Source organism: Podarcis muralis, chromosome W (assembly GCF_964188315.1).
Source record: "Podarcis muralis chromosome W, rPodMur119.hap1.1, whole genome shotgun sequence".
NCBI classification, from domain to species: Eukaryota; Metazoa; Chordata; class Lepidosauria; order Squamata; family Lacertidae; genus Podarcis; species Podarcis muralis.
In genome coordinates, this window is record NC_135674.1 from 17,878,998 (window position 1) to 17,904,878 (window position 25,881).

The window sequence follows — 25,881 nt, forward strand, 5'->3', positions numbered from 1 at the left end:
ACTGCACTCCTTATCTCCTTCTTGACGTACAAACAACCATAACCTGTCCATTAAACTTTAATTAGTTTAATGTTAAGTAAACGTCCAGTGCGCTTCCAACGCCATAAATCCCATCTCAGCAGAGAATTTCGTGCAGCGGTTGAAGAAGGGCAGGAGAGTCAGTACCTTTCAATGAAGAATCCTGGAGCAAGCACTTTGGAACTCAGGGGAAAAACTTTATTTACAAAAGAAAAGAAAACCCTGGTGATAAAGCACACATGCTTTTATCTCCGGCATAAAGAAAACTTTACTCTAAACTTAACTCATATCAGCAAACACGCCCATGGCCACAAACACACGGGTGAACTGACTATTTATACAAACTAACTCACATTCCTGGATGCTTAATGACTTCCAGCTGCTCAGTGATTAGAGCGACTTGTTACCTCTTAACCCTTTAGTAACAACAAAACCCAAGGTCAGTCTCACGCTTGGTAGATTTGTTTTGAAGAGGAATTTACCAGAGCTTGGTTATTTAGTGGCTTAATTGTTGTTGCAACATAGTCTCCTCTAGGGGGACACACTTCCAACTTCACTTTGCAACTTTTAAAACAAATATGGTCCTTATAAGTCCCCCGTATCCCTAAAAAGCCACAATTTCAATGTCCTTAAAAGTTACTTTATAGTCAGAAGCAGTTCTAAAAACACTGTATCTTTCGCAGAGTTACTTCAGGATCCTTTACCCTTAACGTGCTGACAGTCTTCCCACTGATCGGCTTTCCCTGTCATAGGCAGACCGTTCCCAGGTTTTAAAGGCTGTGGATATGTCTTTACTTCCCTCTTTTCTTGCAGGTAAATAATGCTCAAATTTCTCCCCTCCGCTCCTGCAAACAGGAGGGGAAACCGCTTTTTTGATGTTGGATTTTAAACCTTCAAGAGACGTCTTTCAAAGTTACAGCTTTACAGTCTCTTTGCTTTGATCTATTTACAATCCGGAAAGGCAGACTTCCTGTTTGTGCCTTTCCCGTTTCGGTGCCAAAATTACTCAAAATTTCTTCCGATCAATTCGCTTAAACCTACTCACGGGTAGTTGCTTTAGAGTCCAATTATCCAGAAAGAAATCAGCGCTCTCCGACCGTGGCCGTGCGGCTTCACTCCGCGGAAAGGGTAGACGACTCAGCCCCGCGCCGCTCACCCCCGTCCCGTTCCAAAGCCTTTAAAAAGGCTCCTTCGCAGCCGGGGGGGGGGACGCAAATGGTGCCCGCCGAGTCTCCAAGTTCACAGGCTTCACCGCCTGTGATTTTTTCGGGTCCCCGCTTCGCCGCAGCGGCAAGACCCAGTCCCGCAGAGCCGATTCCCTCCGGAGCTCAGAGGGAATCTGCCATTAGTCGCTGGCGCTGACCGGAAGTGGTAGGGAAAGGGCTTTGAGGCTGTAATGCCCTCCTTGAGTCTCTCCAGCTGGTTTGGACAACTGCCCCCATCCCTGACCCCTGGCCATACCGCCTGGGCCTGGTGAGAGATGGAGCCCCAGAACACCTGGAGTGCACCAGGCTGGGGACGTCTTGAGGTGGAAGGCAAAAGGAAGGCAGACAGCCCATCCCGGGGTCGGTCCTTTTCCTCCTGCGTGCCACATTTCCGAAAGGCAGCTTCTAGCTTAATGGCTCACCTGAGCCACCATCCTTTAAACTGGGGAAGCAGCAGCGGCTCATCAGAACTCACAAGTTAGGAAGACCTATGTTATAGTCCCCAGCTTATTGTTATGTCCTGTTGGTGGGGAGAATCGTGCTGTTTTCCTGTGGGTGGGCAGCCAGCCTGTTGGGATTCGCAGGATACTGGATAAGTCTGCAGGCTTCAACAGGATGATGCAATACTCTGCTGGGTCAGAGTGACTCAGCAGGAGTGTGATTAGTGTGATTGGCTATCACCTGTTTTAAAAAGGAAAGTCTGTTTAACAGTGGGTGTGGTGGTTGTGCTGTAGTGTGGTGGTGAGTATTCGTTTGTAAGTACTCTGTATGGACTGTTTCTTTTGTAAATGCCTGTATATAGCTCACATTAAAAAAGACTGCACTGGAAAAACCTGGAACTCTTAGTGTCTCGCTGAAAGCGCCGCGTGGAATACGCGACAGGGTCATGGGCCCAGCACGCTTCCGCTGCACAAGAGTACAGGTGGCAGTTATCTAGCCGTGGGTGCTGGAGGTGAGCTGCAGGGATGCAGCAGTCCAGAACTGGCGTGTTGCTGGAGAAGCTGACGGCCACGAACTACAGCATCTGGTCGGTCCGCATGCAACACTTCCTCAAGCGTGAGGGCCTGTGGAAAGTGGTGGAAGATCCACCGCAGCCCTCTGAGGAGGATGAAAGGGATGAGAAAGCTTTGGCTACGATCATCCTTGGAGTGGACGACAGCCAGCTAGTCTACGTAGCTGATAAGGTGACGGCAAGTGAGGCGTGGAATGCGCTCAAGGCTGTCCATGTGCGAGAGACAGCTGGCTCACTGATAACACTGACCAGGAGACTGTACCGGTGTCGGAAGAAACCGGGGGACTCCCTGGTAAACCACCTAAAATTCCTAACAGGCTGTTTCCAGGAGCTAGCCTTAAGAGGGAGGCCTGTGGGGGAAGAGGACAAAGTCTTTATAGTCCTGAGTTCCCTTGATGACAGCTATGATATGCTGGTCAACTCCCTCGAGTCGGTAGAGACTGATAAGCTGACTCTGGAATACGTTACCGGACGGTTGTATGCAGAGGAGGACAGGCGTGCAGAGCGAAAGATGACCTCAGCCCAGCTGTTGGAGCATCCCAGAGGGAACAACAGCCGGGAAGAGCAGAGGTGTCGGGAGCCGGAGAAACAGCCAGGAGGAGCTGCTGCAGACCAGCCGGTGGTCAATAAAGTAAAAAGGTGTTTTTGCTGCAAGTCCAGTGGACATCTGCTGTGGGACTGCCCAAGAGAACAACAAAAACAGCAGAAGCACAAGAGGCAGCAGAGGGAGTCTACCGCTTGGGTGTCTGCAGATGGTCAAGAAAATGAAGAGCTGTGGGTTCTGGACAGTGGAGCTTCTCAAACCTTTTGTAAAAGAAAAGGACTGCTAACTGATGCTAGGGCTTCAAACAAAAAACATGTAAGTCTTGCTACGGGCCAGAAAGCTAATGTGGTTTGTGAGGGGGAGGTTGTGTTCCCACAGCTGGGACACACATTCAGGAATGTGTTGTGTGGGACTTCCGGGTTAACGCCAGCAGCTAATGGCAGATTCTCTCCGAGCTCCGGAGAGAATCGGCTCCGTGGGAGACGGGTCCCGTCGCGACGGCGACGCGGGGGCCCTTAAAAACCACAGGCGCTGAAGCCTGTGGACGTAGCGGCTCAGTGGGCACCATTTGCGCCCCCCCAACCCGCGAAGAAGCCTTTTTAAAGGCTTTGGAGTGGGGGAAGGTGAGTGGCGTGGTGCTGGGAGCAGATCGCAATTTCCACGGAGCGAAGCCGCAAGCCATGGCTGGAGAGCGTTGACTTTCTTCCTCGAATTTGGAACAGTAAAGTAACAACCCGTGAGTAGCAAGAAATCTGGACTTAAAATTTTTCCTAATTTCCTGAAATTCGGAACGACCGGGGGAGGTGTTAAAAGGAAGTCCGCCCCCCCACTCATGTAGATATTCGGAAGCAAGAGTTAAATAAATGAGGTCGAAAGAACATTCTGTTTTCTTGTGAAACGAACGTTATTAATTTCACGATTTGGAAAATAATCCTTTACTTTAAGAAAGGAAGATAAATTGACTGGCAAACCACCCCCCCTTTTTGAAACCTGGGAGGGTTCCGTGAAAGTGCTGGCCGTGGAGTTATAAGGAGTTTGACAGCTGTCAACCGAGCTGTCAAACAAGAAAAAGCTGCATATTGATACTTTGGCTGGTTATTTGTGTCGCATTTGGCTTTGAGCCGTTGGAAACAAAGAAGAAACAAAATAAACAAAATAAACAAAGTAACTGGACTGTTGGAGGAAAAATACTAAGTAACTAAATCCCTCTAGAGGGGAACTAGAGATACTACAATGGCAGTAGATGGAAAAACACAGGCAGAGCTACAGAGAATGTTTTACCTTGTGGGAAGATTACAAGAACAGCAAAATGCCTTCACAGCAGATGTTACGACCTTGAGCCTTAAAGTAGATAAACTCACTGACTGCACAAAGGAATTGATTCGAAACACTCTGGCAGTTGAACAAGAAAATAAAGATGCTGTTTCTAAGGAGGAAGAAGGAGTTGAAAAATTGGTAGAGAAAGAGGACAACCAAAAGCCTTCGAAAATGGATTATAAGGGGAACAAGTTTTGGATGACAGAAGTTTGCTTTGAAGCTGAAAAGGAGGACTGTAGAAATTTCTTCATGGGAAGAATGGAAGACCTTGGAATTATAAAGTTGCACAATGCGAAAGATGGGGCCTTTGGACTACTTGGGATTTTTGGACTTAAAAGAAATATGAAATATTACCTGGGCTCCACTTTCGAGTATGGAAATCTGGTTGGAAGAAATGCAGATCCTATTGGGACTGAGCTTTTTCGAGACATGAGGTTCAAGATAAAGGACGGTCAACAAAACCGGCTGAGAGGGAGTGAGAGAGAGTTAAGAGCTTCGGACGTGTGGGATCCAGGCTGAGAACCGACAGGATAATGGACATTCTTTGGGGACCAAAACCGGGAACGGGAGGAGGAAAGTTGGGATATAGAACTAGAATTTAATGTTTCTGTAATTTGGTATCACTATGAAAGTGGGGAAATCGTTGGAAGGGAACCTGGGTCGACCTTAGAAAAGAAGGTATGGAGGGGTATTGTGCCCAAACCAATTATATGGGTAAAATGTATAAGGTAAAAAATTAAGTATACATAATTTTGAAAGTTAAGTATATAAGTTAAATTAATAAGAACTTGCTGAACTAGATATTGGAACTGGGATACAAGAAGGGGAGGGGAGGGGAAGTCTGCAAAGAGGGTTAAGAAGTTAAGGATATGAAATTATACATGTTTGTGTTTGTGTTTGTTTGTCTATGTTGTATGTTGTGGATTGTGTATCTTTAAAGTGTGTAAAACTCAATAAAAATTATTAAAAAAAAAAAAAAAGGAATGTGTTGTGTGTGCCTAGTTTGCAAAACAATCTCCTGAGCATTCCTGACTTGGCAAAAGCAGGCTTTGAAGTAAACTTTGTGGGAGATCAGTGCCAGATAAAGCAAAATGGGGCAGTGTTGGCAAATGCTAACCTTAGAACTAATATGTATGTACTGCAGTGTGAGTCTAAGGTTGCGAATGTGCAAAATGTCCCAACCCATGATATGTGTATTCATCTCCTGCACAGGCGTCTGGCTCATGCTAGCTATAAGGTGCTAAACAAAACATTGGAGTTGTGTGGGGGGATGAAAAGCATTAAAAGTTGTGATAATTACTTAGACTGCAATATCTGCAAGGAGGTTAAAAGCAGGGCTTGCCCAGTAGCAAGAGCAAGCCAGAGAGAAACCAAAAAACCACTGGAGTTGATTCATGCTGATGTAACTGGTCCTTTTCCACCAAGTGTCTCCCACAACAAGTACTGTTTGATCCTAGTGGATGACTATTCTAGATTTGGCTGGGTCTATCCTTTAAAGCAAAAGTCTGACGTTGCCCAAACTTTGAAGTTCTGGGTAAGAAGGGTAGAAAGGCAACTTGGCGAAAAGGTGTGCTCTATTCAGACAGACAGGGGAGGAGAGTTTATGGCAAGCTCCCTAAGAAACTGGTTGCGTTCCCAAGGGATTAAACATAGGCTTACCAATGTGGCGACACCTCAGGAGAATGGAGTAGCAGAGCGTAGGGGAGGTGTCTTGCAGACACAAATGAAAGCATTGTTAGCAGATGCAAATCTTCCAATTAAGTACTGGGCTGAGAGTATTAAGACTGCAAATTATGTTGGGAATCGCTTGTGGTCAAGGTACTAGATGACATACCCTATAAAATTCTCTATAACAAAAGTCCCAGTTTGCAACATTTGAGAATCTTTGGGACAAAGGCATGGGTTGACATAACTGTAAAGAACCGAAGAAAAGGTGGGAAAAGGGCACAGCAGTTGCTATTTCTTGGGTATGAAAGTGGTACGAAAGCCTATAGGTTTGAAGATGATAAAAATCTTTTGAGTTATAGTCGATCAGCCAGCTTTAATGAGCAAAGAAATTGACCCAAGATACATGCAAACCTGCTGCCAGAAAAAGTTTTACTGCCGAGCATACCTGATAAGGCAGTTGAAACAAAGCTGAGAATTGGCAGCTCTCCCAGAGAAACTGAAAGGGAGGAGGTAAAGGTTGAGCATTTTTCTCCAGCTGCTAGCATAAAGCAGGGGAGAGAAGAAAGTGCAACAGGGACAGGAGGAGGTAAATCTCCAGGGTCAATCCACCCCAAAAGCAGTCCTGAAGGTAGCCCAAGGGGTGAGATTAATGAACCAAGGAGGTCTGCAAGAAGTAATAAAGGTCAACCTCCAGACCGTTATGGGTTCCCAGCCACCATAAACCAGGTTTGTGTAACTGAGCCCAGAAAACTTTGAAGAAGTGCAAGAGTTACCTACTCTAGAGCAGTGTTTCCCAACCTTGTGCCTCCAGCTGTTTTTGGCCTACAATTCCCATCATCCCTTGCCACTGGTCTTGCTAGTCAGGGATGATGGGAGTTGTAGGCCAAAAACATCTGGAGGCACAAGGTTGGGAAACACTGCTCTAGAGAAAGAGGCGTGGTTAAAGGCAATGCAGGCAGAGTATAACTCTCTGCTAAACAACAATGTCTTTGTACCTACAGAATTGCCTGAAGGTAAAAAGCCCATAAGCTGTAAGTGGGTTTTTAAAGTGAAAAAGCTGGCTTGTCAGAGGAAAGCCAGGTTGGTTGCAAGGGGCTTTACACAAAGGAAAATGATACATTATGATGAAGTGTTTGCCCCAACAGCAAAGGCTGAAACAGTAAAATCAGTTTTAGCAATGGCAAGTCTGAGAGGGTTAAAAGTTAATCATTTTGATGTTGCCTCAGCATATTTAAATGCTCCTATTGACGCCGAGGTGTATTTACAGCAAATACCAGGTTATGAGCTGGAAAAAGATAGCATGGTGTTAAAACTGCAAAGGGCACTATACGGGTTACACCAAAGTGCACGTCTATGGCATGAATGCATAGACACAACTTTGAAAAAGATGGGATTCAAACAAAGTCTGGCTGATTCCTGTTTATATTCAGCAATGGTGCAAGGAAGTGTTTGTTATTTACTTTTGTACGTAGATGATATCTGTCTAATAACAACTGCACAAAAGCAAGTGTCTTGGTTTATAAACAGCCTAGGTAACAAATACAAACTGAAGTATTTGGGAGAGATTCAGAATTACTTAGGAGTAGAGGTTCAGAGAAATGAAAAGGGCGTCTACTCTCTGAGTCAGAAGGAAAAAATCGAAAAGTTACTGAAGACATATGGAATGGAGAGGGCAAATGAGGTTGACACTCCCATAACTACCCAGTACAAAAATGAACCAGAAGGGCAAAAATGTGAGAATGCAACAGTGTTTCATTCTCTGTTGGGTTCTCTGTTATATTTAAGTTGTTGGACAAGACCCGACATAACATTGGCAGTGCATATGTTAAGCCAAAGAAGTGCAGACCCGGCTCAGAGAGATTGGGTAGCACTTAAAAGAATCCTAAGGTATCTGAAAGGCACAAAAGATTACAAACTGGTGCTGGATACAGGATATGATCAGCAAGTGTATGCATACACTGATGCCAGCTGGGGGGACAGAGAAAATGGAAAGGTTACCACTGGCTATGCCATATATATTGGAAATGCCCTGGTTCAGTGGAAATCCCAGAAACAAACATTTGTTGCCACAAGTACTTGTGAAGCAGAGTACTCAGCCATAAGCGAATGTGTATCACAAATAGAATGGTTTGCTTGCCTAACAAAAGAGCTTGGAATACCTTCTGAAATGCCAATCACTGTGCTAAGTGACAACATGGCTGCACAACAGCTTGCCAACCAACAGAACTTTAAAAGCAAGAGTAAACATATTGCTATAAGATACGGAAATGTAAAAAATGCTTTGGAAAGAAATGTGTTAAAGGTACAGCACTGTAACACAAAATGTAATGTGGCAGATTTGTATACAAAATGTTTGGATGCTCCTAAATTTCGAGACTTAAGAGAATTATTAGGTCTCAAGCCTTTGACTTAAGGAGGAGTGTTGGGATTCGCAGGATACTGGATAAGTCTGCAGGCTTCAACAGGATGATGCAATACTCTGCTGGGTCAGAGTGACTCAGCAGGAGTGTGATTAGTGTGATTGGCTATCACCTGTTTTAAAAAGGAAAGCCTGTTTAACAGTGGGTGTGGTGGTTGTGCTGTAGTGTGGTGGTGCTGTGGTGGAGAGTATTTGTTTGTAAGTACTCTGTATGGACTGTTTCTTTTGTAAATGCCTGTATATAGCTCACATTAAAAAAGACTGCACTGGAAAAACCTGGAACTCTTAGTGTCTCGCTGAAAGCGCCGCGTGGAATACGCGACACAGCCAGCAGCAGGCTGGCAGGTGGGCCCAGGGAAATGGCTTTGTTGGGGGAGCCTCAGAACTCGTCCTCTGCATGTTTGTTCCCTGTTGCCCCAAAGTGGGAACTGTCTTGCAATTCAGGCTTGTGGCACACAGGTAGAGAAGGGGAGCCGTTTGTCTCTTCAGATGCCTGGGAGAAGAGAGCAGTGGGTGGGGACAGCCTCTGCTCCCCCTTCTAGAAAGGAGGCCTTTGCCAACATGGGTGCAATTCTGGTCCATGTGGGGAAAGTGTTTATCCATCATGGATTTGGGGGGATGCTGCTGCCAGCTAATATGGGCTTTGAAGGGTTTCTTTTTTACTGTAGGCCTGTTTATTCTGCTGCATTTCAATGTTTGCATATTTTCTGACCTAGTTGTAAAGTACCTTGAGATTCCCACATAAGAGGTTGCAGGTAAATACTCTAAAAATAATAACTCCCCCCCTCCCATCATGTCACAAAGTCAATTGACACAAAGCCTAAAATAATGCCAACGAGCTCTTCTACCTGGAAGTGCAACATCAGCCCTTAAACACATCAGCATGAGGTGCAGTTGTCACACGGCTACGACTCATAAGCCATGAATGCAGGTCTGAATAGTGCTCCTTTGGAAACCCCCACCCTCCATGCAGAAAAAGAGCATCTGCCCCTGAAATCCTTTCAGTATAAAGTGTATGAATGACAGGCAGCTAAAAAACTGTCTCCTCGGCTATTTGGCTCATGTGTCTCATAGAACAAACTCCGTGGACGAAAACAGCCTTGCCAAGAATGTGAGCCGACTTTAATCCAGCCTGCCCTGAAATATCTCAGAAGTGAAGCAGGAGAAAGAGGCCCAGTTTATGGCGGTGAGCTGACTTGGTTTTGAGTAGGAGGGTGTGCGCTGCAGGGGACTGGTCTGCTTATGTGAATAGGCTGGAGTACAAAATCTCTGGCTGCTCTTATATTCTTTTCCTGCAAAGCTGCAGTTAGGTTAGTGAGTGGCAGGCTATTGCCTATCTTGTGTATCAGCAGCACTGTAGAGTCAGGCCAGATGGCAAATCCTGATAGTTGGGGTCAGGATGCATATGGAATGGGTTGGGGAAAGAGGGGTGGCCACTTCCAATCTACCAGGAAGCATTTTTCTGCTGGAGAAGCAGCTTGCACCAGCAGAGGGAGGCAGCACTCCACAGAAAACCTCTCTGTCATACAAGCAGTCCTCTACAAGGAGATCCTTGGGCTGGGAGGGGGCTGGAAGTGACCATATTTCAGATGAGGGGGAGCATGAAGCCAGGCTCTGGGCTTTCGTTTCGTGTTGGAATGGAGATGTAAAATCACTTCTTTTGTATTCAGGTCAGGACAACAGATCCACACCTGGGAGCTTGATGGCAGCTGAAGGGATCCACGGTGATCCAGGGCAAGCTGCACTTGCTGCTCAGGTAAGGCCAGAAGGAGGCTTACCAAGCGTCCCCGGTTGCCAGGGAGAGTCCCCGGATTCAGCAATCTGTCCCCGGAAGAAATTTGTCCCCGGAATGTCCCAGGATTTATGCCTGGGGACTTCCTGCGCTGCAACATGGCTGACGCCATGGCAGCAAGCAGCATCGGAGGTCCCGACTACATCCGGGGACATTAATTAAATCCGGGGACATTCCAGCCAGTTCCAGCCAGCCAATCCGCTGGCTGGTGGGGGGTGCCCTGACCTTGCTGCAACCGCCGCCGCTGAGGAGAGGGAGAGCCCGACCTGAGAGAGCAGACCCAGAGGAAGGTATGTCTGCTTTAACGCCTCATTGCTGAGCAAAAATCAGCGTTCTTGGCCGTTCCTGTTGCATACACCCCTCCCCCCTTTTCTCCAACTGGAAGGCTTGTCTTTGGGGCGTTGAGGCAAAGCACAGCAGAGGGGATCCCCTGCCCCCCCACACTTTGTGGGAGAGCTTGCTTGCAGATAGGGATAGCGCACGGTTGGAGAGCCTTTTATTTGTAATTGCTCTGGTTGCTTAGAAGGGTAGTTGGTGGATGAAGTTAATCAAGTCAACTTTAATCGTTTAACCTGCCAGAAAAAGGGCCAGTTTAAAACAGCGGCTGTCTAGTTCACATAGTTCCTGAACAAGCATGCATGGAAACACTGGTTTCTATAATAACTGAAATGTGCTTCATTTGCAACTAAGTAGAGCCTTTCTGCTAATGCAGAGCACAATCCACAGCTTCAGGCAAGGCCATTTATATACCCAGAATCCAGAGCAGCCTTTTCTCATACTCCTTGCAGGGCAGCAGCTGAAGGAGGAGCAAAAGGGTTTTCTTGTGTGTGTGTTTGTGGCTGATTAGCTGCTCTCCCTGTGCAAAGATCAGAGGGGGCAGGGTTTCTGTTGAGTCAGGTGATTAGCTGTGGGAGGAGCTTATCAGAGCTTGCAGGGCAGCAGCTGAAGGACAGCAACTGCGGCGTGCGCAGTTTGATCCATCTTTTAGATTTAGGGGAGCTAGTCTCAAACGTTTGTTGGGGGAGACCTAGGTTTTTTTGGGGGGGTTATTTGTCCTGTCTTCATGCTTTTTAAGATGGAGGACCACTGTAGCCACCCCCAACGACACGTTTTCAAGATGGAGGGTGAGGGAACAGCTGCAGTCGCCTGCGGTTCCTGCGCAATGTTTGCCGTCTTGCCAAAGGTTGCAGGCAGCTTTACCTGCAGCAATTGTATGTTGATTGCCCTCTTAGAAGACAAAGTCCAGCAACTGGAGGAACGTGTAGCTACGCTCCAAAGAATTAGAGAGCTGGAGCTCTTCTTGGAAGCAACACCGTCTCCACCAAGGAGGAGACAGGGGACACCCCTGAGAAGGAGGCTAGTTCACCAACACAGGTGCCAGATATATGGAGAAACGTGACTCAAAGAAGTAGGAGGCCCAGGGTTCGCTCTGATTGTTTAGAAATACACAATCGCTTTGAAGTCCTCTCCCCTAGCATGGAAGACGAAGAACAGACTCCATTTGAGGATTTCTCCCTCATTACAGTCAATCAGGTATATGAAGACGAGCAGCAAAGTCAGTCCTCAGGGAATGTGCAGGCGACCTTGAAATGGACAGCTCACGGAAGAACCCCGACCAAACCTAAGAGGAGGCGTGAAGTGGTGATAGGGGATTCCCTACTGAGGGGAACAGAAGCAGTGATCTGTGGGCCTGACAAGACTTCCGGAGGCGGCGCGATCGGCAATGGCTGCCTTCTCCGAGTAAGGAGAGGGAAGCTCCGCTGGAAACGGGTCGTCCGCTACGGCGAAGCGGAGACCCACTCAGAAAAACCACAGGCAGCAGAAGTCTGTGGTCTCGGGACCCGGCGGGCGCCAGAAGCAGCCCCCGAAACGTTGAAGGGACCCCGTAAGGGGTCGCGGATCGCGGAGGGGGTAGCGGCGCTGTGGGTCGTTGCGCAAACAGCGGAGTGAAGCCGCGTTGCTGTTGCCAGCCAGCGCTGTCCTTTCTTCCTGCAACTTTCTAAACTTGGAAAACTACAACCCGTGAGTAATTTGGACTTTGAGAGCTTTCTGAAACTTTTGAGAACTTTCTGAAACTTTTTGAGAACTTTCTGAAACTTTTAAAACTTTTTAAAAAAAGTTAAAATTTGGCTGAAAACGGAGTGAGGATAAGCAGGAAGTCCGTCTCCCGCTACACTGAACTTTAAAGCAAAGAGCAGGAGGAGTGGAGACAAAAAGTGATGTGTTAACCAACTGCTGGCACCCAACTAAAATAGCTTTCTGGGTGAAAAGACTTTAAGTTGCTGTTTTTCTTTGACATACTTGGGGAGCAATGATACCTTTCTTCTGCTGTACCATTGGATTATAAATTAAATAAGAACCCCAGGTGCTGGAGCTGCCTGATTGAGCACCAGTCTGCAACCTTGGATACATTGAATCCAGACTTTGAAACACTCTGAGCAGGAATTTGATACCCTGAAACTGTTGCAGTCTAGGCACTGTTAGAAACACTGTTTTGCCTTAAGTACACTCTGCTAAAAATATTACTCTGTGGAGGTTGTTGGATGTGGAACTAGACTTATAAATTTGAATTGGATTTGATCTTTTCCCTGAAGACATATTAAGCTCCCTCTAGAGGATTTTGGACCTACAGCAGTGACTTTGTTTTACTTTCCTTTTCCCGGCCTTCTGTCTGACTACTGTATCTGGGCCTCTACTTTCTCATGGGAACAACTTGGTCTGACCTTGGACTATAGATAACTTTGGAATGAGTGGTGCAAGGAAAAGAGGAAGAACCAAACAAACAACTTTAACCTTATCTGCAGCCTCACAGCGTAGATCATCTGTGCCTGCTTTGCCTTCCACTCTGCCTCCTGATATAGAGGCGGCTTCCCTGACACAGGCAGGGGAGGGAGAGACGGAGGAATTACATCTGGAAGATATGGCTTCAGGGATAAGTGGCTCTGTTTTGGAGAAAATTTTTGAAAAATTGGAGGCTTTGGACAGAAAGGCTGATTTGCAAACGGCAAAAATTGAACAGAATACAGAAAGTTTGAACAAATTGACTGGACAAGTTGCACAGAATGCCCAGTCTATTGGAGAATTAAAGGAGGCTGTAGGTGAAAATCGGAAACTGGCTGAAGACACTAGTCAAAGATTGGGAGAACTTGAGAAAGAAGTAAGACCACTCAGCAAACAAGTTGGAGAACATCAGATTTACTTTTCGATGACAGAACTGCGGAACAGGGAGGCCAACTTGAGGATACGGTCAGTACCAGAAGTGGAAGAAGATAATTTAATTGAATTTTTGACCAAAGAATTTGCCAAGTTTTGGAAGTTAGAGGAAAAAGACTTTAAAATAGTATCCGCTTTCAGGCTTGGAAGACTCAGGAGGAAAGAGAAGCCCAGAGATTGTTTGATAATACTGAGATCAAAGGAGGAAAGGGACAAGATTTTGGGCCTGCACTACGGAAAGTCACTGGACATTTTGGACAAGAGAATCGAAATTTACAAGGATATCCCTAAACAGTTGTTGGACCTTAGATCGGACTACACGGAACTAGCAAGATTGCTAAGAAGTAACGCAATTATCTTCAGGTGGGAGTTTCCTCAAGGTTTATCCTTTACCTACAGAGGGAGAAAGATCAAAATCAAAACAGTGGAGGACAGAGACAAGTTTCTTGAAGCACACGGAGAAGATCTCCACAAAGGACTTGGACTTCCAGGGCCCGAACCTCCGGGGGAGCCTGCGCCCTCGGACCCTCAAGGACCGGAGAACAAGGTACCACCCCAGCAAGAATAACCAGATTTATCCAGGATGTCTCTGCAGCTTTTGAGCTGGAATATAAATGGCTGCAACAGCCCGGAAAAAAGGAGGAAAATTTTTCACATATTAAAAAAGGAACAATTGGACATTATATGTTTACAAGAAACACATGTGACTAGGCTCCACAGAAAAGTGTTAATAAACAAAAGACTCGGTCAGGAATTTATATCTTCGGATACAGTTAAAAAGAGAGGCGTAGTGATTTATGCAAAAGAGAGCCTTTCACCAAAATTTCTTTTTAAAGATGAAAATGGAAGAATTTTGGCAATAGAAATACAATACCAAGGAGAAAAAATCCTGATATTAGGAATTTATGCTCCAAATGAAGGAAAATCGGATTTCTACAAGAAGTTGCATGAGATCATGCTGGATTATCTGGACTACAACAACATCATTATGATGGGAGATATGAATGGGGTCGTATCAACGAATATGGATAAGTCACAGAATCAAAACATCACCAAAGAAGGTAGACTACCTAAGACCTTTTTTGAAATGACTGACAATATGGATTGGATTGATATCTGGAGAGTGAGAAACCCCTTGGGAAGAGAAGGAACATTCTTCTCTGAAGCACAACTGACCTGGACACGAATCGACCAAATATGGATAACTAGAAGTCTGGCACCTAAGATTAGAAAGGTGGAAATCTGCCCAAAGACATGCTCCGACCATAATGCACTGAGAATGGACATGACATTGATCCCAACCGGCTCCTTCAGATGGAAGATGAATGATGGCCTGTTTAGAGATCAAAAGATTGCAAAGAAGGCCCAAAAAACTTTAAAGGACTATTTTGAGGTCAACATGAGCACCACGGTGGAAAAAAGAACTATCTGGGACGCAAGTAAGGCTGTGATGAGAGGGTTCTTGATACAACAGAATTCCATAAAGAAAAGATTACAAAATGAAAAGAAGGACAAAATTTTGGAAAGAATTAAAGAGTTAGAGAAGAAGTTAAGATCTAACCCGAAGTCTCAGCCGATTCTGCGAGAAATTAAACTCCATCAAGCACAATATTCTAAATTGATAAACCAGGAAATAGAATGGAAGATTAAAACAATGAAACAAAAAACTTTTGAATCGGCTAACAAATGTGGAAAACTGCTAGCTTGGCAGTTGAAAAGGAGACAAAGATTAAACACGGTAACAAATTTAGAGATTGAAGGAAGGAATATCCAGAACCCTGGAGAGATCAGAAAGTGTTTCCAGAGATACTTCAAAAAGTTATACACCCAAGGGCCACAAGACGAAATAGAGATTAAACAATTCTTGGAGAAAAATGGATTAGCAAAGCTGACAGAAGAAAACAGAACAATTCTGAATGGTAAAATAACACGACAAGAGATCGAGCAGGCCATCCAGAGTTTGAAACAGGGCAAATCGCCAGGGCCAGATGGACTGACCTCCAATTATTATAAGACATTGAAAGACTACTTGATACAGCCATTGTTGGAGGTCAGCAATGAAATAATGGAGGGGAAGAAGGCGCCAGAATCGTGGAAAGAAGCATTCATCACATTGATACCAAAGTCGGAAACCGAAAAGACACAACTTAAGAACTACCGTCCCATTTCCCTTTTAAATGTGGATTACAAAATATTTGCAGATGTTTTGGCACGTAGACTCAAGAAAGTCTTAAGTGAGACAATCCATAAAGACCAGGCAGGCTTTCTCCCGGGTAGATACATGTTTGCTAATACAAGGAACATTATAGACATATTGGAACTCTTGCAAACAAACATAAACACTAAAGCAGCTTTAATTTTTATAGACGCGGAGAAAGCCTTTGACAATATATCTTGGAAATTTATGAAGGGGAACTTAAAAGAAATGGGAGTGGGACGGGGGTTTGAGAATGGGATTGAGGCAATATATTCAGAACAAAAGGCCAAACTGATAGTCAACAATGTGGTTACAGAAGAGTTCAAAATTGAAAAAGGTACACGACAAGGCTGCCCGATTTCCCCATTACTATTTATTTCGGTTCTGGAAGTGCTCCTGAACATGATTAGGGGGGATCGGTTGGTGGAAGGGATCCAGGTCGGAGCGAAACAATATAAACTTAAAGCTTTTGCAGATGACCTAGTTCTGACATTACAGGAGCCGGAATCTAGTACGAAAAGAGTATTACAACTGATTCAAAACTTTGGTCGAGTGGCGGGATTTAAATTAAACAAGCAAAAAACTAAGGTTTTGGGGGAAAATTTGACAGAAACTGAGTTGGAACGGTTTCAGAAAGAGACAGAACTAACTGTGGTCAAAAAAGTTAAATACCTAGGGGTAAACATAACAGCAAAAAATCTGAGTTTATTTAAAGATAATTATGAAAAATGTTGGTCAGAAATTAAGAGAGACTTGGATAGTTGGTCAAGATTAAAACTTTCCTTGTTAGGCCGAATCAAGATGAATGTACTGCCAAAAATGCTATTTTTGTTTCAGACACTACAGATTGTAGATAAGACAGAGTGTTTTCGGAGGTGGCAGAAAGACATTTCCAAATTTGTCTGGCAGGGCAAAAAGCCCAGAATTAAATTCAAAATACTAACAGATGCGAAAGAAAGAGGGGGCTTTGCCCTGCCAGACTTAAAGTTGTACTATGAAGCTGCAGCTTTCTGCTGGCTAAAAGATTGGTTACTTCTTGAAGATACGGATGTATTGGATCTGGAAGGTTTTAATAATGCATTTGGATGGCATGCATACTTATGGTATGACAAGGTTAAGATAAACAAGGCTTTTAAGAACCATATTGTCAGAAAATCAGTTTTTAATGTCTGGACAAGATACAAAGACTTATTGGAGAATAAAACTCCGAGGTGGCTGTCACCCCTAGAGGCTAAGGCCCGAAAAAGAGCCAATATGGAGGCCAATTGGCCAAAATATTGGGAGATAATAGAAAAGGATGGTGACAATTGGAAATTGCAGAGTTTAGAGAAGATGAGAGATAAAGTGCGAGACTGGCTACACTATGCTCAGATTAAAGAAGTGTTTAAAAATGACAAAAAGTTAGGATTCCAAATGGAAAAGTCAAAGTTAGAAACTGAATTGTTAGAACCTAAGACTAAAGTACTTTCAAAAATGTATAATTTGCTGCTGAAATGGAATACACAAGACGAAATGGTTAAATCGGCAATGATAAAATGGGCACAGGACATTGGGCATAATATTATGTTTGAAGATTGGGAAAGGTTGTGGACCTCTGGGCTGAACTTCACTACATGTAATGCTTTGAAGGAAAATGTAATGAAAATGATGTATAGATGGTACATGACCCCAGTCAAATTAGCTAAAATATACCATTCGTCTGATAACAAATGTTGGAAATGTAAGGAAAATGAAGGAACATTTTTTCACCTCTGGTGGACCTGCCCTAGAGTGAAGGCCTTTTGGGAGATGATATATAACGAGTTAAAAAAGGTGTTTAAATACACCTTTACTAAGAAACCAGAGGCCTTTCTCTTGGGTATCGTCGGCCAGAGTGTGTTAAAGAAGGATAGAACATTCTTTAGGTATGCAACAACAGCAGCAAGAATACTGATCGCTAAGAACTGGAAAACTCAGGAGCTACCCACTTTGGAAGAATGGCAGATGCAGCTGATGGACTATATGCAGCTAGCTGAGATGACCGGCAGAATTCGAGACCTGGGAGAAGAGAGAATGGAAGAAGACTGGAGAAAATTTAAGATTTATTTACAAAAGTATTGTAATTTGATTGAGTGTTGACTGGGATGTCAGAGTAGAAAACAATTGTCTATCACCAAATTAGATTCAAGTGTGAATTATATGCTAATCAAATTTAAGATTATGAGCAAAACGATAATTTGTCCGGAATTAACTCTATAACGATGCAAGTGTATGCGGGAGGTGTGGGGGAGTTCAATGTAACAATGGAAAGATGTTAAATGGATAATGATGACTTGTATTTTTCTTAAGTATGTTTTGTATGAAAAACCTTAATAAATATATATTAAAAAAAAAAAAAAGATGTCTCGGGAGGTGTGCTGTCTCCCCGGGGCTAAGATCCAAGATGTAACTGAACGACTGCAAGGAATCATAAAACCCACTGACAAATACCCCTTCCTCTTGGTTCATGTGGGAAGAACCCTGACCAAACCTAAGAGGAGGCGTGTAGTGGTGATAGGGGATTCCCTACTGAGGGGAACAGAAGCAGTGATCTGTGGGCCTGACAAGATGTCTCGGGAGGTGTGCTGTCTCCCCGGGGCTAAGATCCAAGATGTAACTGAACGACTGCAAGGAATCATAAAACTCACTGACAAATACCCCTTCCTCTTGGTTCATGTGGGAACCAATGACACTGCAAGCAATAGCCTCCAGAAGATCAAAAGAGACTATGAGGCTCTGGGCAGGAAATTGAAGCAATTAAATGCACAAATTGTCATCTCATCTGTCCTCCCAGTTGAACGACGTGGCCCAGGGAGAGAGGGAAAAATAGTGGAAGTGAACAGCTGGCTTCGCAAATGGTGTAAACAGGAACGGTTTGGATTCTTAGATCACGGACTGCAGTTTCTTGAAGATGGACTTCTGGCAAGCGATGGGCTGCACCTCACAACGGTTGGGAGGAACGTTTTTGCCAAAAATCTCAGAAACCTCATCAGGAGGGCTTTAAACTGACTAATGTGGGGGAGGGAGACAGTGCTCCTGAAGGTAGGAGTCTATCAATTGATGAAGATGATCATCCAAATGTCATAGACCAAATGGAGCAAACAGCACGCAGACCTAGTAGTGGGAGGAAAAAATCCTTAAATAAGAGACACGGGGGAATGATTAATGGACTTCAATGTCTGTACACTAATGCGCAAAGCATGGGAAATAAACAAGATGAGCTTGAGCTCTTGGTGCAGCAAACTAAATATGACATAATAGGCATCACTGAAACCTGGTGGGATAAGTCCCACGATTGGAATGTAATAATGGAGGGATACAATCTATTTCAGAGAAACAGACCAGACAAGAAAGGAGGAGGAGTGGCGTTATATGTCAGGGATGTGTATACCTGTGAAGAGATCCAAGATTTAGAACCTCAAAGCCAAAGTGAGAGCATTTGGGTGAAAATTAAGGGAGAGAAGAATAACAGAGACCTCATTGTGGGAGGACATAGATGATGCCTTCCTGGAACAGATGGCCAAGCATGCAAAAGGAAGAGAGATAGTAGTAATGTGGGACTTCAATTACCCGGATATTTGTTGGATGTCAAACTCAGCCAAGAGCATAAGGTCACACAGATTCCTCACTGGCCTTGCAGACAACTTCATTGTCCAGAAAGTGGGAGAAGCAACAAGAGGAACAGCCATTTTAGATCAGGTCCTAACCAATGTTGATGACCTGGTTAGTGGGGTAGAAGTGGAAGGATCATTAGGCGCGAGTGATCATGCTCTTCTGAAGTTTACTATACAGCGGAAAGGAGCAGCCAAGCATACTAGGACTCAATTTCTTGACTTTAAGAAAGCCGACTTCATAAAACTTAGGGAAGTGCTGGGTGAGATCCCATGGACAGTAATACTAAAAGGAAAGGGAGTTCATGATGTCTGGGAGTTTGTTAAGAGGGAGATAGTAAAAGCACAACTTCAGGCAATACCAATGAGACGGAAACATGGAAGGTGCCTAAAGAAGCCAGGGTGGCTATCTAAAGAACTTTTAACTGAGTTAAGATTAAAAAAGGATGAGAGCCAGTGTGGTGTAGTGGTTAAGAGCGGTAGTCTCGTTATCTGGGGAACCGGGTTCGCGTCTCCGCTCCTCCACATGCAGCTGCTGGGTGACCTTGGGCCAGTCACACTTCTTTGAAGTCTCTCAGCCCCACTCACCTCACAGAGTGTTTGTTGTGGGGGAGGAAGGGAAAGGAGAATGTTAGCCGCTTTGAGACTCCTGAAGGGGAGTGAAAGGCGGGATATCAAATCCAAACTCTTCTTCTTCTTCTTCTACAAAAAATGGAAAAGGGGGGAAACCACCAAAGAGGAATTCAAACAAATAGCCAGCACATGTAGACACAAAGTCAGAAAAGCTAAAGTACAGAATGAACTCAGGCTTGCTAGAGAGGTTAAAAGCAACAAAACAGGCTTTTATGGGTATGTCCGTAGCAAAAGGAAGAACAAAGAAACAGTGGGGTCACTCAGAGGAGAAGATGGTGAAATGCAAACAGGGGACACAGAAAGGGCTGAACTCCACACTTCAAAATGACCTTGACAGATTAGAGAACTGGGCCAAAACAAACAAGATGAACTTTAACAGGGAGAAATGTAAAGTATTGCACTTGGGCAAAAAAAAATGAGAGGCACAAATACAAGATGGGGGACACCTGGCTTGAGAGCAGTACACGTGAAAGGGATCTAGGAGTCTTGGTTGACCACAAACTTGACATGAGCCAACAGTGTGACGCCGCAGCTAAAAAAGCCAATGCAATTCTGGGCTGCATCTATAGGAGTATAGCATCTAGATCAAGGGAAGTAATAGGGCCACTGTATTCTGCTCTGGTCAGACCTCACCTGGAGTACTGTGTCCAGTTCTGGGCACCACAGTTCAAGAAGGACACTGACAAAGTGGAACGTGCCCAGAGGAGGGCAACCAAAATGGTCAAAGGCCTGGAAACGATGTCTTATGAGGAACGGCTAAGGGAGCTGGGCATGTTTAGCCTGGAGAAGAGGAGGTTAAGGGGTGATATGATAGCCATGTTCAAATATATAAAAGGATGTCATATAGAGGAGGGAGAAAGGTGGTTTTCTGCTGCTCCAGAGAAGCGGACACGGAGCAATGGATCCAAACTACAAGAAAGAAGATTCCACCTAAACATTAGGAAGAACTTCCTGACAGTAAGAGCTGTTCGACAGTGGAATTTGCTGCCAAGGAGTGTGGTGGAGTCTCCGTCTTTGGAGGTCTTTAAGCAGAGGCTTGACAACCATATGTCAGGAGTGCTCTGATGGTGTTTCCTGCTTGGCAGGGGGTTGGACTTGATGGCCCTTGTGGTCTATTCCAACTCTATGATTCTATGACTCTATGATTCTATGCTGAGTTGCTGAGGTCTGTCACGCATGATGCACAAACTCTGCGGATCCCTAAGTGTGCCGGTGTCGCTTGGCATCGGTCGCTGTGATGTTCGGGCTGAAGAAAGCTTATGAAGCTCCCAAACGATCGACCAGGAGGGAGGGAACATGCCAGTCGGGCACGTGTCTCTGCCAGGGTCCTACTCGAGTGTAGGCTGAACTTCTGACAGAAACTACAGAAGGGGAGGTTTTAGTTATGGGGATTTCACCATGCTCTGAAAAGGAATCACATTTACTTAAACAGCAGGCCTGCACAGCAGCAATCTACTCGCCTGCGAGTCTCATCATGATCAGTGGGACTTCTTCCCGAGCCGGCGGTGCATAAGATGGGCTGCACCCCTTACACCCAACTTGTACCTAAAAATCTGCACAAGCCTGCACCAGAGAATAGTGGAGCTGGAAGGGACCCCTGAGGGTCATCAAGCCAACCCCCTGGGGCAATGCAGGAATCTCAAGTAGACTATCCCTGACCGATGGCCCCCCGTCTTCTGTTTTTCCTCACAGCCAGGACACACATCAACGGCGACTGGAGGTGGGGGGGAAAGATAAATTTTGACGAGGGAAAGGCAATGGGGCCGATTTGTCAGGCACTCACAGGCACAGCTTGAAGACTTTACACAGAGAGGAACCCCACACGGGAGACACAGATACACAAGCACACAGAAGTCAATAACCCAAGAGTGGATTCTAAGTGGGGGGTTGGCTGAGGACAGGGTTGGGCGGAAACATGTGGAGCTTTGCAGAGGTGAGGCAGAAAGCATTTGTCAGAGGGAAACTCACTTTCCCTTTTTAGAAACTGGCCAAGATCCCTTCTGCATTTGCAGTGCTGCTGGTCTTCCAGACAGAATGAAAGGCGCACCCACCGATCCCGCTTCCTTCCTCTCCCCTTCCTGCCCCCTCCGTTCTTTGCTCACCTGCCTCCTTCCCGTCCTCTCCCCTGCCTGCCTCCTCCAGCCGGGAGCACCCACCCACGACTCCCAGCTTCCCAAGCCACCAGTGAATGTCCCCCCCCCCCCCCCCCCGCAGGATGACACCCAGTGCGGACCGCCCCCACCTTGCTCCGCCACTGCTCTGGAATAATAATAATAATAATAATAATAATAATAATAATAATAATGGGAGAAAATAATAATTTATTTATACCATTTATTTATACCCCGCCCATCTGGCTGGGCTTCCCCAGCCACTCTGGGCGGCTTCCAGGAAATATTAAAATACTGTGATACATCAAACATTAAAAGCCTCCCTAAACAGGGCTGCCTTCAGATGTCTTCTAAAAGTCTGGTAGTTGTTGTTCTTTTTGAGATCTGGAGGGAGGGCGCCACTACCGAGAAGGCCCTCTGCCTGGTTCCCTGTAACTTGGCTTCTCGCAGTGAGGGAACCGCCAGAAGGCCCTCGGTGCTGGACCTCAGTGTCCGGGTAGAACAATGGCGGTGGAGACGCTCCTTCAGATATACTGGACTGAGGCCGTTTAGGGCTTTAAAGGCCAGCACCAACACTTTGAATTGTGCTCGGAAACGTACTGGGAGCCAATGTAGGTCGTCGTGTTATATGGTCTCGGCGGCCACTCCCAGCCACCAGTCTAGCTGCCGCATTCTGCTGGACATCTGTGAAGACTTGGCTGGGGTTCTGTAATCTCTGGTGATACATCCCACTGGTTGAGGTGTGGTGAGCTGCAGACTGACTCCCACAAGTCACCAGCTGAGAGTTCCATGGTCCAGATGCCACTACACCCATAGGTGCTGAAAAGTACCAACTTGAATGGTTCTGAAAGGAAATCAGACAAATTCAACGTTGATATTTATATGCTGTCCATCAGACTGGGTTGCCCCAGCCATTCTGGGCGCTCCCAGCAAATTGAAACATCCAAAACAGTAAAACACACCCAAATCTTTCCTGTACCGAAGCCAATTGGATTGACTGTTGAATCTTCTTCCAAGTACTTTGGAAAGGACAGGAGCTTTCCCTGCACTTGAGAGCAGTCAGCTAACGTAGGGGTACAGGACAGGCCACAGGGCACTCCCAGCTCAATCCCCTCACCTCAGCATCGGCCGCCTGAGACAGCTGCCTCATTCTGGCTCATCAGAGGTCCGGCCCTGCTTGGGAATATGAGTGGGAGAGGGCCATTGCACTCAGGTCCTGCTTATGGGCTTGTTGTGAGCCTCTGCTGGGCAACTACGGGGAACAAGGTGCTGGACTAGATCATCCATTGGTCTAACCCAGAAGGACTGTTCTTACATCCGGGGTGGACTGGAGGCAACTCCAACTTGCAAAAAGCCCTGGAACACCAAGAATTGCAGACTCCCACACTCGCAAGCAAATGAGCTATTGCTTCTTAAACCAAAAGAAAAAAGCAAACCCCTTTTGCCAAGCTTGGCGACCACGTCCAGTAGCAAACAGACCAATGAAAGATGGCGAACGGCACTTAGTCAGCGTGAGTGTGAGCTCTCTGATTTATCTTTTAAAGATTGTTTTAATGAGTATAGAAGCCTATTAAATTTTAACTTTAGTTTTTAGTTTTTTTTAGCTTTTTAGTTTTAGTTTTAAACTAGTAAGTAGGAGGACGTCTCTTTCTATCGGGGAGAGAACCATTGACCTTGTAACTTGGGGCGGCTGTATGAAGAGAGAAATGACTAAGCAATTATACAGCCCTGCTTGTGGGAGAGGAACTGGGAAACGTACCAGAGATTCCAGAGACTTAGACGACACAGAGGAACTGAGATGCCTGCCTCTTGCTAAACAAACAAAAATTAGTGAATCTGAAAGTACAAAGGATACTTTTAATATTCCGGTTTCAAACTCTTTCACACTGCTAGCAGAGATGAATGACGAGGAAACCACTGTGAAAGAACCTTTTGATAACCTGCCTACTAAACCTTCAAGTAATAATAATACTGGTATCCACTCGAATGACTGCACTAGAGCCCGTGAGAGCTGCATTGATGAGATACTATTTGAACACTCGACTACTCTAGACCTAGTTGCTAAAACAGTGGACTATATCCTTAAATACATAAAAGACATCCGAGGATCCTTGGAGAAGATTATCTCGCTTGTATCCCTAGCAGGTAAAGACAGTTCCCTTGATGTACCACCTGAGATGAAGCCCATACAAATGCCCAGAGCACCCGTTTTACCTCACACCTCCTGTATAATTCCTCAAGTTGCTGGCAATCAGAAAAGTGAGCAAAGTGAGCAAAATAAGAAGGAACAACACTTTGCACCTCCTCACAAACTGCTGCTGCAAGCTACCAAAATCTGCCTAACGGTTTGCCCCTTTAGAGGCAAGGTGATAAACTGGCATTATAAGAGTGATATAAGGAGACACCTAGCGGAGCTTCTGGGGGTAATCCCTAGCTCTATTGACCTGAAGCATACTGACCATATTAGCAGCAGACCTCAGAGGCAGAGAGTGCTGCTCTCCTTTAAAACCAAAAAGCTCCCTGCACTTATTATGTCCTCAAGAAGCCTTCTAATTAACTATGGAATCCTTGCTACAAGAGTCTTTACCAATACCAAGATCTGCCCCCTCTTACCAAACTGCTTGTTCAAAAAGAAAGCAGACAAGTCTGAGGGTCCGCCAATTGCCACGACTCCAACTCCCCTGGCCGCAGATCTAATCAACTGGATTGACGCCCCCCTGCCTCCACTGACAAAGGCTATACATCTGGAGAATTCTACGGAGCGTGAGTTACTTCTATCCTTCTCCCAATTGCCAAAACTGGAGCGAACAGAGATAACGGACAGATTGGACGAGTTGCTACTCTGTCTCCGTAACTCAGAAGATCATGCTCATGTAAATAAGATGAATTCCTCACCAATTGTAGATCAGTCTACACAAGCCCAAGTGGAACCCGTTTTAACGACCTTTGATCTGCAACCTGGCTGTACACGGCCTCGGGACGTCAAGCCCGAGCAGGATACAGTGGAAGATTCCACAACTCTCTGGTCAAACTCGGAAGCTGTGGCAAGACTGAATGCTCTTTTGGAGGCAAACCGAAAAGGATGCCTTCCACCTGCCTTACACTGCATGTTCCCTACAGCAACCGCAGACCCAAAAGGCCCACCCCCTTCAATCTTAGAGTATACCTTAAATGCAGAGTCTATGGACCTGTCGTTAAGTGATACTCCCGTGCACCAGAATCCATCCCTGCAGCTACCAATAATTAAGCCTCAATCCATGGCTGCGGCTGCGGTAAGTGGTGCTCGGAAATTGCCTGGTAAGCAAGCTACAATTACTTCCTTCTTCCAGCCTATTGCCCCCCCTCGCCGCATGCATTCCCAGGTGGATTCTGCCGTGCTGGTTCCGCAAGGCCCAGCATGACTCAAAGGGGTGACCAGGAGATCACTTACTTTCTTATCCTGGAATGTAGCTGGCATTAAACCTAAGCTGATGGACCCATCCTTTGTCGCCTACATAAAAGGCAGCCGTATTCTTTTACTGCAAGAGACCTGGGCTTGTGAGGGCTTCTCCTTATCAGGGTATAAGGGCTTCTACCTGAATGCACAACAGAATCCACTATCACCTGGTAGACCACAAGGTGGGTTGGCTACCTTAGTTTCTTTGGCCTTAAATCTGCAGGTGGAACAAATCAGCATCCAGTTGTCATCGATGCTGGGTGTAAAGCTACAAACAGCGGAGGAAGTGTTCGTGGTGATTAATGTTTATTTGCACCCAACCTACAAGAAAAACCTGGTGGACCAAAGATGGAGGGGAATTCAACTGACTCTTGAAACTCTCTTAGAGAAATATCCTGAAGCCACCTTTCTAGTTGCAGGAGATTTCAACGGCCGATTGTCTCACTCTGATAAATCATTATTTGCTAAATATAATAAATATCCCTCACTACCCATTTTAACCTCAGACCTTTTACCCAGGAACTTTAAAGACAGTGTTGCTACATACGCAGGTTTTAAATGTAGACAAATTTTGATGGCTCTTAATTTTCACCTTCTAAACGGAGCTCTCAGTTCCGATTACCCTGCCGAATTTACTTTCTGGTCAGGCTCTCGAGCCTCTACCATAGACTTTATTTGGACATCAGT